Source organism: Rhinolophus sinicus, linkage group LG02, assembly GCF_036562045.2.
Source record: "Rhinolophus sinicus isolate RSC01 linkage group LG02, ASM3656204v1, whole genome shotgun sequence".
Taxonomy (NCBI): Eukaryota; Metazoa; Chordata; class Mammalia; order Chiroptera; family Rhinolophidae; genus Rhinolophus; species Rhinolophus sinicus.
The window spans coordinates 61775586-61787000 of NC_133752.1; the positions used below are offsets into that span (position 1 = coordinate 61775586).

The following is an 11415-nucleotide window of genomic DNA, read 5'->3' on the forward strand; positions in this document are numbered from 1 at the left end:
TGAATAGGCACCACTGCAGAGGTTAAATGACTTGTTAATGGTCATATGCTACCATACATGAGAATGAGGAATCTGATTCCATCCTCTAAAATATCCACCCAGGACTTTATACTTAGCATGCCATTTACAGGTTCTTAAAGTCATTTAAATCTTATTGCAAATAGAATCTCAACCACTACTTTCTGGAATTTTCTTTGTTCCCTTTGAGAAGTGTCAGAATTGTCCTTTCCTTTGTTTTTCACAAAACAGTGAAAATAATCTAAGGTATGTCTTTTCGTTACGTAATCTGTTTATAGACTACTGTCCAGAATAATTTTTTTTACAGATATTAATTAAAATTTTTATTGAGACCCTACAGGTTACCCCAGTATGTATGGCAGTCCTGATTGTCCTTATTCTATTAAGCCAAACAATGCAGTTAAAAGGAAAATAAAATTTTAAAACTGTTTGATATAATGTATCCTCTAAATTCAAACTTATATTTTCTCAAAGGATATTGTTAATATTAAATAAAGTTATATATAATCAGATGCTGAAAAAAGTTAAGTTCCCTTCTTTCTTTTCTTATTTGTAGAAAAATCTGGTACAGTAAATATTATCCCAAATACGTTAATCTTGAGTATAAAGTCAAATAGACTATTGGTAGTTTATTTGAAGCGACAATTGCCATAAAATAAAAAGTGTTAATATTAAATTTATTTGCATACATGACTTCTACTGAAATCCAAGTTAATTATTCACATTAAAAAAAATAAGACTGAGGATATGAGCTATGATTTCATGTAAAATAAAAATTGATATTTATATCCTGTGATTGCAAGTGAAATGTACTTTGAATGCTGTGCTACCCCAAATGATTATATGTTGGACCAAATTGAGTGTGTGTGTGTGTGTGTGTGTGTGTGTGTGTGAGCACTTCTTGCATTGGTTATCATGGCTGTGTAACAAATTGCCACAAAACCTAATGACTTAAAGCAACACACACGCACAAAATGTCTAATATTTTCCTTCTGTTGGTTAGAAATCTGGACAGTGCTTCGCTGGGTCCTTTGCTTTACAGTCACTCACAAGGCTGCAGTAAAAGTGTGGGCTCAGTCTGTGCACTCATCTGAAGCGTTAACTGGAGGAGAACATGCTTCCAGCTTTCTCGGCAGTTGTTGGCAGCATTCAGCTCCTCAGAGGTCTTTGTCACAGGGACTTCTCCAAAGTGGCAGTCAAAAGCCAGTAAGAAAGAGAGAGTCTTCCAGCAAAACAGAAGTCATAATCTCTTGTAACCTAATCACAGAACAGGCATTTAGTTACCTTTATTCAATTGGTTATATTTCATTAGGTCTGGTCCACACAAAAAGAGAGGGAATTTCACAATGGCATGGATACTAGGAGGTGGGGATCCTTGAGAAATATATTCAAAAACTGCCTAAGATACTTCTTCAAAGTGATACTTTAAACATTTACTTGGTGTCCAAAAAGTTAACTGAAGGCTGAGGAATGTGTGTTAGGTCTAAGATATGATGTACAAAATGGAAGCATAATCTACAAAATATATGTCACTGAGGTAAATGAGCAGCTAAGACATTTATGACTTAATTCAGACTCATATGAAGTAAAAACTTTATAAATCTAATAAATAGTATAAGATTTAATTGTGATGCTTGAGGAGCTGTTGGAGTTTATACAATAAGGAACATTTTTTAAGGAAGTATATAGGTTTCTAAAAATGTATTGGGGTGACATTGGTTAATAAAATTATATAGGTTTCAAGTATACAGTTCTATTATACATCATCTGTATATTATATTGTGTATTCACCACTCAGAGTCAGTTCTTCTTCCATCACCATGTATTTGACACCCTTTACCCTCTTCTATCTCCCTCCCCACTTACCGTCTGGTAACCAATAAACTGTTGTCTGTGTCTATGAATTTTTGCTTGTTTGTTTGTCTTGTTCACTGTTGCTTTCACTTGTGCATAGGATATAAAATTGAGAGGTTTTTTAAAATTGATTTTGGTTTTAATTTGTTCTGATTGCTGTAAATCTTTGCATTTATCTATATCTGAGTGTACATGCTCTGACACTTTTTTTTTGGCTCCTATTTTGGCTCCTTTTTCCACTAGTTACATGTCTTAGACAAGTCATTTAATTTTCTTTACCTCAGTTTCCTCATTCTTAAGTTAGAAAGATGTTTATAAATTAATGCACAAAATATATATTCAGTAAATGATAATTATGATAATACCTTTTTCCCATACTTCAGGTAGTTCTCATAGATGATGAATTGACTCATTTATATACTCATCCAATTAATAGCAAAGATTTATTAAATGCTGCCATAATACATTAGTTGTTTATATGCTATTATGTGCTGTGGACACTGAAGATAACTTGACATTAACATTTTTAATGTTATGGCGATTGCCATTCTAGAGGCAGAAACAAGATGCTATAGGAGCACAAAAAGGGGCAACTGACTTACCCTAGCAGCTTAGCAAAGGTGTACAAAACTCCTGAATCATATCTAAGATGGTGAGGAGTCCACTGAATGAGGGGAAAATGGTATTTCTGGTAGATAAAATGGCACATGAAGGTATCAATGTATGGGATCCTTCAGAGATGTACGATTCATTTAGGAAAAGTAAATTGCTTCTTATAGCTGATGAATAAGTACTTGTGGAGACCCCATTGCAGGTGAGTTTAGAAGGATAGGAGGAATGGGACTCACGAAAGGCTTTATGTCTTTAGCAGGGGGTTGCATATTTTATAAAAATTAAAAAAAAGAAGACAAATATAGGGGAAAAGTATGAGTTTTCTTTCAGAAGCAAGGGAATTACATTACTATGTTTGATTAATTCAAAATAATACCTGAAATATTATGCATTGTGTCTAAGAGAATATTTTCCAATGCAAAAAAAATATTAAACTACTCTGAACTGGACTCAGCTGTAGTTAGCCTGACCTCTGTATATCTCAAGTAGATGTTTTAGCTAAAATAAGAGATCAGTTTATAGGACTGGATATACGAAATAATTGATACGAGGTACTTGCAGCCTTATATAATTTTTGAATATATGTTCAGTTAATATTCAGTCTATGGAAAAATGAAGAGTGATAAAAAGAGCTTTAAAGACAAATTCCATATTTTAAATTTATTTCAAGTATTTTATAGCTTTATTAGCACCCTAAAGAAATAAATGAATGAAAGAAAATCCGAACTATAGCCTTAGCAATGAATGATAACCTAATATGAATTGGAAAAGAGAGAATTCCATTCATAGTTAAGTGACAAATACATAGCTATATGAAAATTATCACTTTTGAAATGAAGTCGAAGACAAAGCTTTACAATAAGTATAGTCTCTACATGAAATGGAGAGGGTATTCAGCAGTATGTGGGGTTCAGTGAGTTAAATGCTCAATTTAGTAAATTTTGTCATATGGACATTATACCTCAATAAATTTGTTTTCAAATGTGTTAAAAATAAATAAAACTAGTGCACATCTGTCTTACCTTCACCCCTCAAAATGAAGGAAAAATAATTTCATCAGGTAGCTGAAAACTTTTTAAAAATGTGAGAGGTTTTTCTCTTAACCAATCAATATAGGATTCTGGGATCTTTGAATCTTGGAAAACTGGAGAGAGAGATAGAAAGAGATAGAGAGATACGTAGATAGATAGATACATGATTGACAGATAATAGAGACATAGATGATAGATAGGGAATTTAGAGTGACTCATTTACCTTTTTCTGATATCAATTTTAGTTCATAAATTTGTACATTCTTCATTCTGTGTTTTAACTACCCAGTTTTTCTACTTTTTATCTATTATTCTTATGGTGTGTTACACCTCACTTTCTCTTTTATGCAAGGGAGTTAAAGGTCTTCTTAAGATAATAATTCCACCTAAAATATACTGTTTTTAAGCAAAATTTGTATATGCAGAATGTGATATGTAAGTGAGAACCGAGAAAATACAGTATTATTGCAAACCATTTAAGTTGAACTCATGGTGAAATTGCTTTCTATTATGTATGTCATAGACACCTTGTCAAAAAAGATTTATTCAATACTAAAGCAATACTTTTATATATGAATTTGAAAAACTCTCTCTTCCTTCCAAAATTAATGTCTCAAAGGACAAACTAAACAAAGATGTCTTAGGAAATACTATGACATTTTTTATTAGGATAAATTCATGTTTGCACAAAAGTAAATCAAACTAAAATGAGAAGATGTTATTCTGAGAAGCTATTTGATGATAAAATAAAATTTTAAATATGGTAAATTTCCAGTTAAGGTAGATAATTCATTGTCAATCATGGTCTAAACAGCCAACATTTAAAACAATTATTTAAAAAATTAGTGATCCATCGTTTCCATTATAGGTCTGTAGATATTTGGTACCAACAATACTGAAGTAATCACTAACTAACTATGGACAGTAAAGCTAAGTCTATTTATGAAACAGTTTTGTTGTCTTCATAAAACCTACAACTACTGAGATGATTTCAACAAGTTTCTAGACTAACAAAAGCGATAAAATTCAAATATGAGCAACCAACATTAATCCTAATGTCCCCTGAATCATATAGTTATATAAAAGGTGAGGGAACAGATTCAGAAGAAAAACTCTTATTTGCATTTTTACATCCTCTTTTTAGACCTTCCACTAATGGGATACATGAGTATTATAAACCACAGCTTCTGTGCGACTTCAATTTCTGAACTGAAAATCAGGATAATGTTTCTACTACAATCTCAGCAGACTAATCGGATAAATTCAGAATAAAAGTTACTATATAGCAAATGCAATTGTTCATGTAACATATTAACCTAAATATTGGAATAGGTCATAAGAACAATACATTTCAAAGGGGGATTTAGCTTATATTCAACTTCCCTGGAGCTATAATGAGCTTTGAATTCGATGTTAGGTTCTAATTTCCTTAAATATAAAAAGTTATAAGTAAAGTCAATGTGAGGTTTATATTAGAATGCGTTTATGATGTACTTGTAGGCCAACGAGGAGATGGGGCTAATTTCCTGCTATATTTTACTGAATGCACTAGAATAATAAATGCCCACCATGAGATTTAAAAATCCACTTAGAGCCTCTTTGTCAAAGGCCAGAGAAATAGAAATGAAAATTTTCCAGAAATAACCACCCCTAAAAAAACTTTGCAGTAATTAGGAACCAGTGATGAGAACATTTCATTGGAGAATAAGGGTAAAGCCAGGAAGTACTTATAAACTTGTCCTGAATTTTAACCAATACTTTATGCAAAGAATTTAATGCTTATCAGAGTGTATTTTCCCATTTATGTTAAATCCTTAAAGTCACATATTTAGAATGTGACACATAATATATTTATATAATGACACCTAACAAAATAATTTAATATATTTTTACGAATATGGTAAGTAAAAAAATTGTGCTAAATAAATATATTTGACAGAAATGCAGCATTCTTTGACTGCTAGTAATTTTAGCAAAAGGAAAAATATAACACTATTTTTAATATTTTGAAAGCCTTCTTTTATTGTTGTGTAATCTTTGCATTTCTCCAAACTCACACTATATGGATATCATTGATAATATGTTTTTAGCCTTATTTCAAATCAAGTTTAAAGAAGGCAATTTTTTTTTTAAAATTGACTTAGAAATAATTGTGAATACTTATGTGGCAGATATTTATTTGGGGCTTCCAAGGATCCCTTCCAGAAAGCACTCACTGCCCAACTGCAGGAGAGTGGTTATCAGGGAGATTCCAACAGTCTGCACCCTCAGGGTCTGCCTCAGTTTCCCAGTATATGGGCTTCTTTTATAGGGGCCCCCAACCAACGCCTAGCTCTTTGCCTGACATGGTGTTCCTCTAATGAATGATTTTTGCTTCAGGTCTCCCCTTTATGCTGGCATGTCTACATTGATTCCTTAGAGGTGGATAAAAGAAACAAAAGAGAAAAAAAAACAAACAACTGAGGGAAATTAACAGGCAAATCAAATGACATGTGAGAGTCAGAGGGCCTCTTTAGTAGCTTACAAGAAACTCATTTCAAACAAATCAACAAAAATGATAGCTGAAGGTGAACAAAATTTGGAAAGAATAAATAGAACAGGTAGATGATAAGTCCCATTTAAGACACTGACACCAACTCCAGTGATGAGCACTGAAGTTTATCCTACTAGCATCCCCTTTCTAAATCTTCCTGCATGAAGAGTAGTTCACTCTGGAGGGCCTGCCTTTTAAATGTTCATAGAAACGTGGATCTGTGTTGTATAAGGAATATGCTTAGCTGACAGTCTTTAGCCCTTAGTTCTACCAGCATCTACTTCAACATTCAATCTGAGGTCAAGATCTTTCAGGGGCAACCTCTGGCCAATGGCCAGTCGATCTAGTCATTGTCAGCCAAAGTCAAGCTCTTCTTAGGGTGGCAACCGTGCAATGGCTGAGCAAGGAGGTGGTGTAACTACATAGCCATTCCACCCACCACAGAATTTCTCTAACAGGCTCTTTTCTTTATAGCTCACAGTTGGGTTGGTAGACACCCTGGTAGGTCTATATCTTGGTCTGACAGTCCCTCTATTTAGTCACGATACCTCCTCTTTCTCTTTGAACAAGTTACTCCTCAATACACCTTTTGCCTTACTAATTTTGTCTCAACATTGGCTTCTCATAACCCTAACCTCACTGTTCCACTGTAATCAGTTGATATCAATTTTCAATATTTCCTGCAGAGAGTGTTGATGGTATTTATTCATTCATTTTTTTCCTACAAATTTTAAATATATTTTGTTTAATTAGTTTCAGGTGTACAAAACAATGTAGTAGTTAGACATTTACACCCCTCACAAAGTGATAACCCCTTTCCCCCAGACTACTGCCCTTCTGACATGGTATATAGCTGTTACAATTCCACTGACTCTATTCTCTATGCTGTACTACACATCCTGTGACTATGTATATGTGTATATATATATATATATATATATATATATATATATATATATATATGTATAATTATAGTTGACATTCAGCATTATTCAGTTTTAGCTTCAGGTATATACAACAGTGATCAGGCATCTACACTATCCACGACGTGGTCTCCCTAATAAGACAAGTGTCCATCGGATACCCTACAAAATCTTTACTACATTATTGATTATATTCCCCAAACTGTTTCTCGTATCCCTGTGGTGATTTTGTTGTTACCAATTTGTGCTTTTTAATCCCCTCACCTTCTTTAAATATAGTTTGTCACAGTCCAAAGCATGGAGCTAGATTCTGTCCATGGCAGTATGTTGGATACACTGGTTATTCTCATAAGAATACTGCCTTTAAGAAATTGACAATAATACGATTGATAAGACAGATTCATAAATAAAAATGTGGTAGTTATTTTCATTAAACATTTAGGAAAAAAATTACTGTGAGTATTCAGGTAGGCAAGTCATTGTTTTCTTTTGCGGAGTAAGAGCAGACATGATATAGGACATGGCACCTGATCTGGGCCAGAAAGAAGGAAAAAGATATGGTCTGTGAAAAGCTATGACAGGATCAATGTGGGCAGAAGATGTAAGTGTGGCTTCTCTCTTTTCACATATCTAGACACATAAAATTAAATATAGTTGGTTTGTGGTTTTATCTTTTGGCAGTAAGTCCAAATAAGGATAAATGAAAAGATGGTAGGGACATATATTGGAGTAATCAGAAAGTAATCTCCACCAGACATTAGAAGAACAATAAGGAAAAATAGTTAAAAAGGATTACCTCTGGATTAGATAGTATATGGTTTGGAAGTAGTAAAATATTTACTTTTAATTACAACTTACAGAAAATACTGTGCAAAAATATTCAATAGCTATTATGTACAATACGGCTATATAATGATAGAATAGCACTAGTAATACATAGCTTACTAGAGTAACAGCTGTATAAAACAAAATAATCAGCAAAACACTATTTTTTTAAATTACATGTATGTTGTATATATACTCATATATGTATTAATATAAATAAAACATATCTATATATATGACTTTTAGAATGAACTATATCAATGTCTCCTTTGTTTATTTGTGTGTTTTTTTCTCATTTGTCCTAAAATATTGCACTGGTTACATATCAGTTAAAAATTGTGTGTCTGTTGTATAATTTAAACTCACATAGCCTAATTATATAATCTAATATATAATGTAAGTTTATCTAAGAAGTTTATATAATCAAAGTAAATCATTTAAAAACCTAATGTTCATCTACATGATTCAAATGTGGATGAAAGGATTCTAGGCAGCTATCATTGGAAGAATATTCTTCTTTTCGGCATAATACAGGGATTTTACAAATTCATAACATAGTTTTGAAGCAACGATAGTAGTGAGTGGCTTTAAATTTATTGCTCAAAAATCATATAAATACAAATAATTTTAGTCTCTTTTTTGGTATTATTGCATCATTAACTCCATTATATCAAAATGGTAATAAATTCAAATATTAAAAAAAAAAGATGAATTACTTGTGTTAGCGCTATATGAAACACTGGTTGACTAGATAGACTAGGGAGGAATACAGAATGACCTGGTGAGAAGCCATCTGTATTTTTATCCAACTCTTTAAAAGCATTTCTCCTGCTGTCATTATCATAGTGTTCAATAACAATGTAGCAGAAGCTTAATCACCAGGATATCATGGGTGTATTTCACGCCCTTTTGATATGCTTTTATTGCCACTTGAAACATTTCAGGGTTAATTGTCTTTATTAGGCATATTTCCATATCCACTTGTGATCCGCAACATGGATTTTTACAAATGTCTGAAAAGCCATCAATATGTCAGTCTAAAACCAAATCGTATGTGCTAAAACATAAGAAATGTAAAGAGTATTGAAATGAATGTTGCTCCCAATATAAACAGGCATGTGCAAATTCATCTGATTGTGTTTATATAATATATTATTTAATTGTTAGAAGCTTTATGTAAAATTATTGAATTATTTTACAATATATGTCCAATATGTATTTTAAAAGTTTTACATATTACAAGTTTATTATAATGAACTTTAATAATAATTCATTTTTTGCCAATTTTCTCCGATTTATCCAATTAACTGTGGATTTAAATCGTTACATATTCATTTTTTATGCCATTCATTACTACACAATGTGTGTTAAAATATTTCATGAAACTGTACAGATATTCTAATTCTGCCAAGTTTAGCTGTACATATTGTGGGCTACTTTATGAATAGCAGATGAGTATAGAATTGCCTTCTCTCTCTGGTGAGAGATCTTCTGTTATTGTGTAAAGACCTTTTTCTTTTTAATCACAAATAATGCAAATATATTCTGGATAGATATAAATATAGATAAAGATACTAATATTACTATAAATCAGCAATCCAACATTGTACTGGTAGATTTCATTATTTTACTGGAATAACTTTTCAGTTTTCACTTTTAAAGTTTCTGAGAACTTATATTTTAATTGTGTCATTGTAAATGGTTTATTTTTGTTATTTCCAATTTTTCACATGTACAAATATGTCATGTACGTGGCAGTCACTGCAGCTAATTTTTGTATAAGGTCCAAGAGGACAGTGCTATCTTGTTTTCTCATGTAATCACTCAGTTGACACAAATTTGCAGACATCGAGGGACCCATCAATTCAGGTCATGCTCTTTCAGACTGAGGGAGTATGACTTCCATAATGTAACAAGTTGTCCTGATTACCTTATTACATCGTTATTTATTCCAAGTAGTAAGAATATAACAGATAACTTTACTTTCAGGTAATTAATTTAAAGTTTTGACGTAAATATTCTTGTGATTACTTCTGTGGGATAAAAGTGCCGCATCTAGAAGACGGAAGTATACCTAAAGATTGAAAGGCTTCCCATTAAAACATATAGGGGAAAATGATATTTATAATATTATTACAATAATCATATTACTTCTGTTTGTTATTTCATGTGTGCCCAGTACTGTGCTAACCACTTTATATTCAGAACACAAAACTAATATAAATAGGACATAGAAGAAATTGGATTCCAAACTCAATTTCTCTTGAGGCTAAAGGCAGTGCATGCCACAATATAAAATTAATAGTACAGGAGAAACACATTTCTTGGTAGCTGCAGCTGCCACATACCATTGCGAGCCCTATCCAGCAGTCTCTTCAGTCAGGCGTCTGGAAACGCAAAGAAGGCTCAATATGTGGAGGCCACATGGGCTCCCTCTTACGAGCCGGGAGCCAGGCTGCAGGGCATTCTCATCACCTGAGCCTTAACGAGCACCAAAGACACAGAGGAAGCCTGCATACTGCTCAATGAATGGGACCATCACTTGTTTGGACCCAAAAAGTTTACAGACAAGGATGAGCAGCCCCCTGAAAGTGAGGAAGACGATGATGCAGAGGCTGCCCTGAAGAATGAAGTTGGTGACATTAAGGCATCTACGGAGATGAGGCTAAGAAGATTCCACTAAGTGGAGATTGGAGTAAATGATGGCGTCTTCATCAGGACACTTGCCATCGAATCTGAGAAATCGGTACATCATATTCTCCCAGGATATGTACAAAACCAAGAAGAAGAAGACTTGGGTTATTTTACCAATTGTACCCATGTCAGGCACATGAAAAGCTTTCTTAGAAGATACGAAAAAATATGCAAAACCTTTTCTGGAACCCTCGTTTAAAGCTCCAAATAAAGGGACATTTCAGATTGTATACAAATCTGGAAATAACAGTCACATGAATAGAGAACAAGTTATCAAAGAATTGGCAGGGATAGTAGGAAGCCACAATTTAGAAAAAAAATGGACCTTACCAAGCTACAGTACACCGTGGTAGTAGAAATCATTAAAGCTGTCTGCTGCCCAAATGTTGTGAAAGATTACATGTTGTTCAGAAAATACAATCTCCGGGAGGTGCTAAGGAGACACCACAGCTTCATCCAGAGTGGGCAGCGACGGCAGGACATAGGAAAGAAGCTAAATTGGAATCTGGTGACAGGTCGCATCAAGATGACCCCACAGAAGAAAAAAAGTAACCAGCAGGTAGTACCAGAGATTAGTGAGGAGCTAGGGCAGACAAAACCAGCATCTGAGACACCGGAGGTGAATGAGGGAGGATCTAAACCTGAACTTGCAGGTTAAGTCATAGAAGGATCTGAGTCCAATGAAAATGACCTCTCATAGGAAAAAAATAATAATAATTATAATTTCCAATTAGACGTGAGTTTCTCAACTGGCATTCTGTGAGCTCTTGCTGGGATTCCGTATAAAATTGTGACTAAAAAGACAGTCTTTGAACTCTTTGTGCTGCATAATATTGTACTCACAGGGCAAAACAGTGACTGGGGAGCCCTGTTTAACAGTTTTGTTAGAGATCTTTCCAGCCCTGTCTCGCAGTGTGCAGGAGGC

The 11415-nt window shown here is 33.5% G+C and overlaps 1 pseudogene; it reads left to right on the plus strand.

The window, feature by feature from the left end:
- Window positions 1-7557: 7557 nt before the first annotated feature.
- Window positions 7558-11190, plus strand: LOC109456111 (THUMP domain-containing protein 1; annotated as a pseudogene).
- The last annotated feature ends 225 nt before the right edge of the window (window positions 11191-11415 follow it).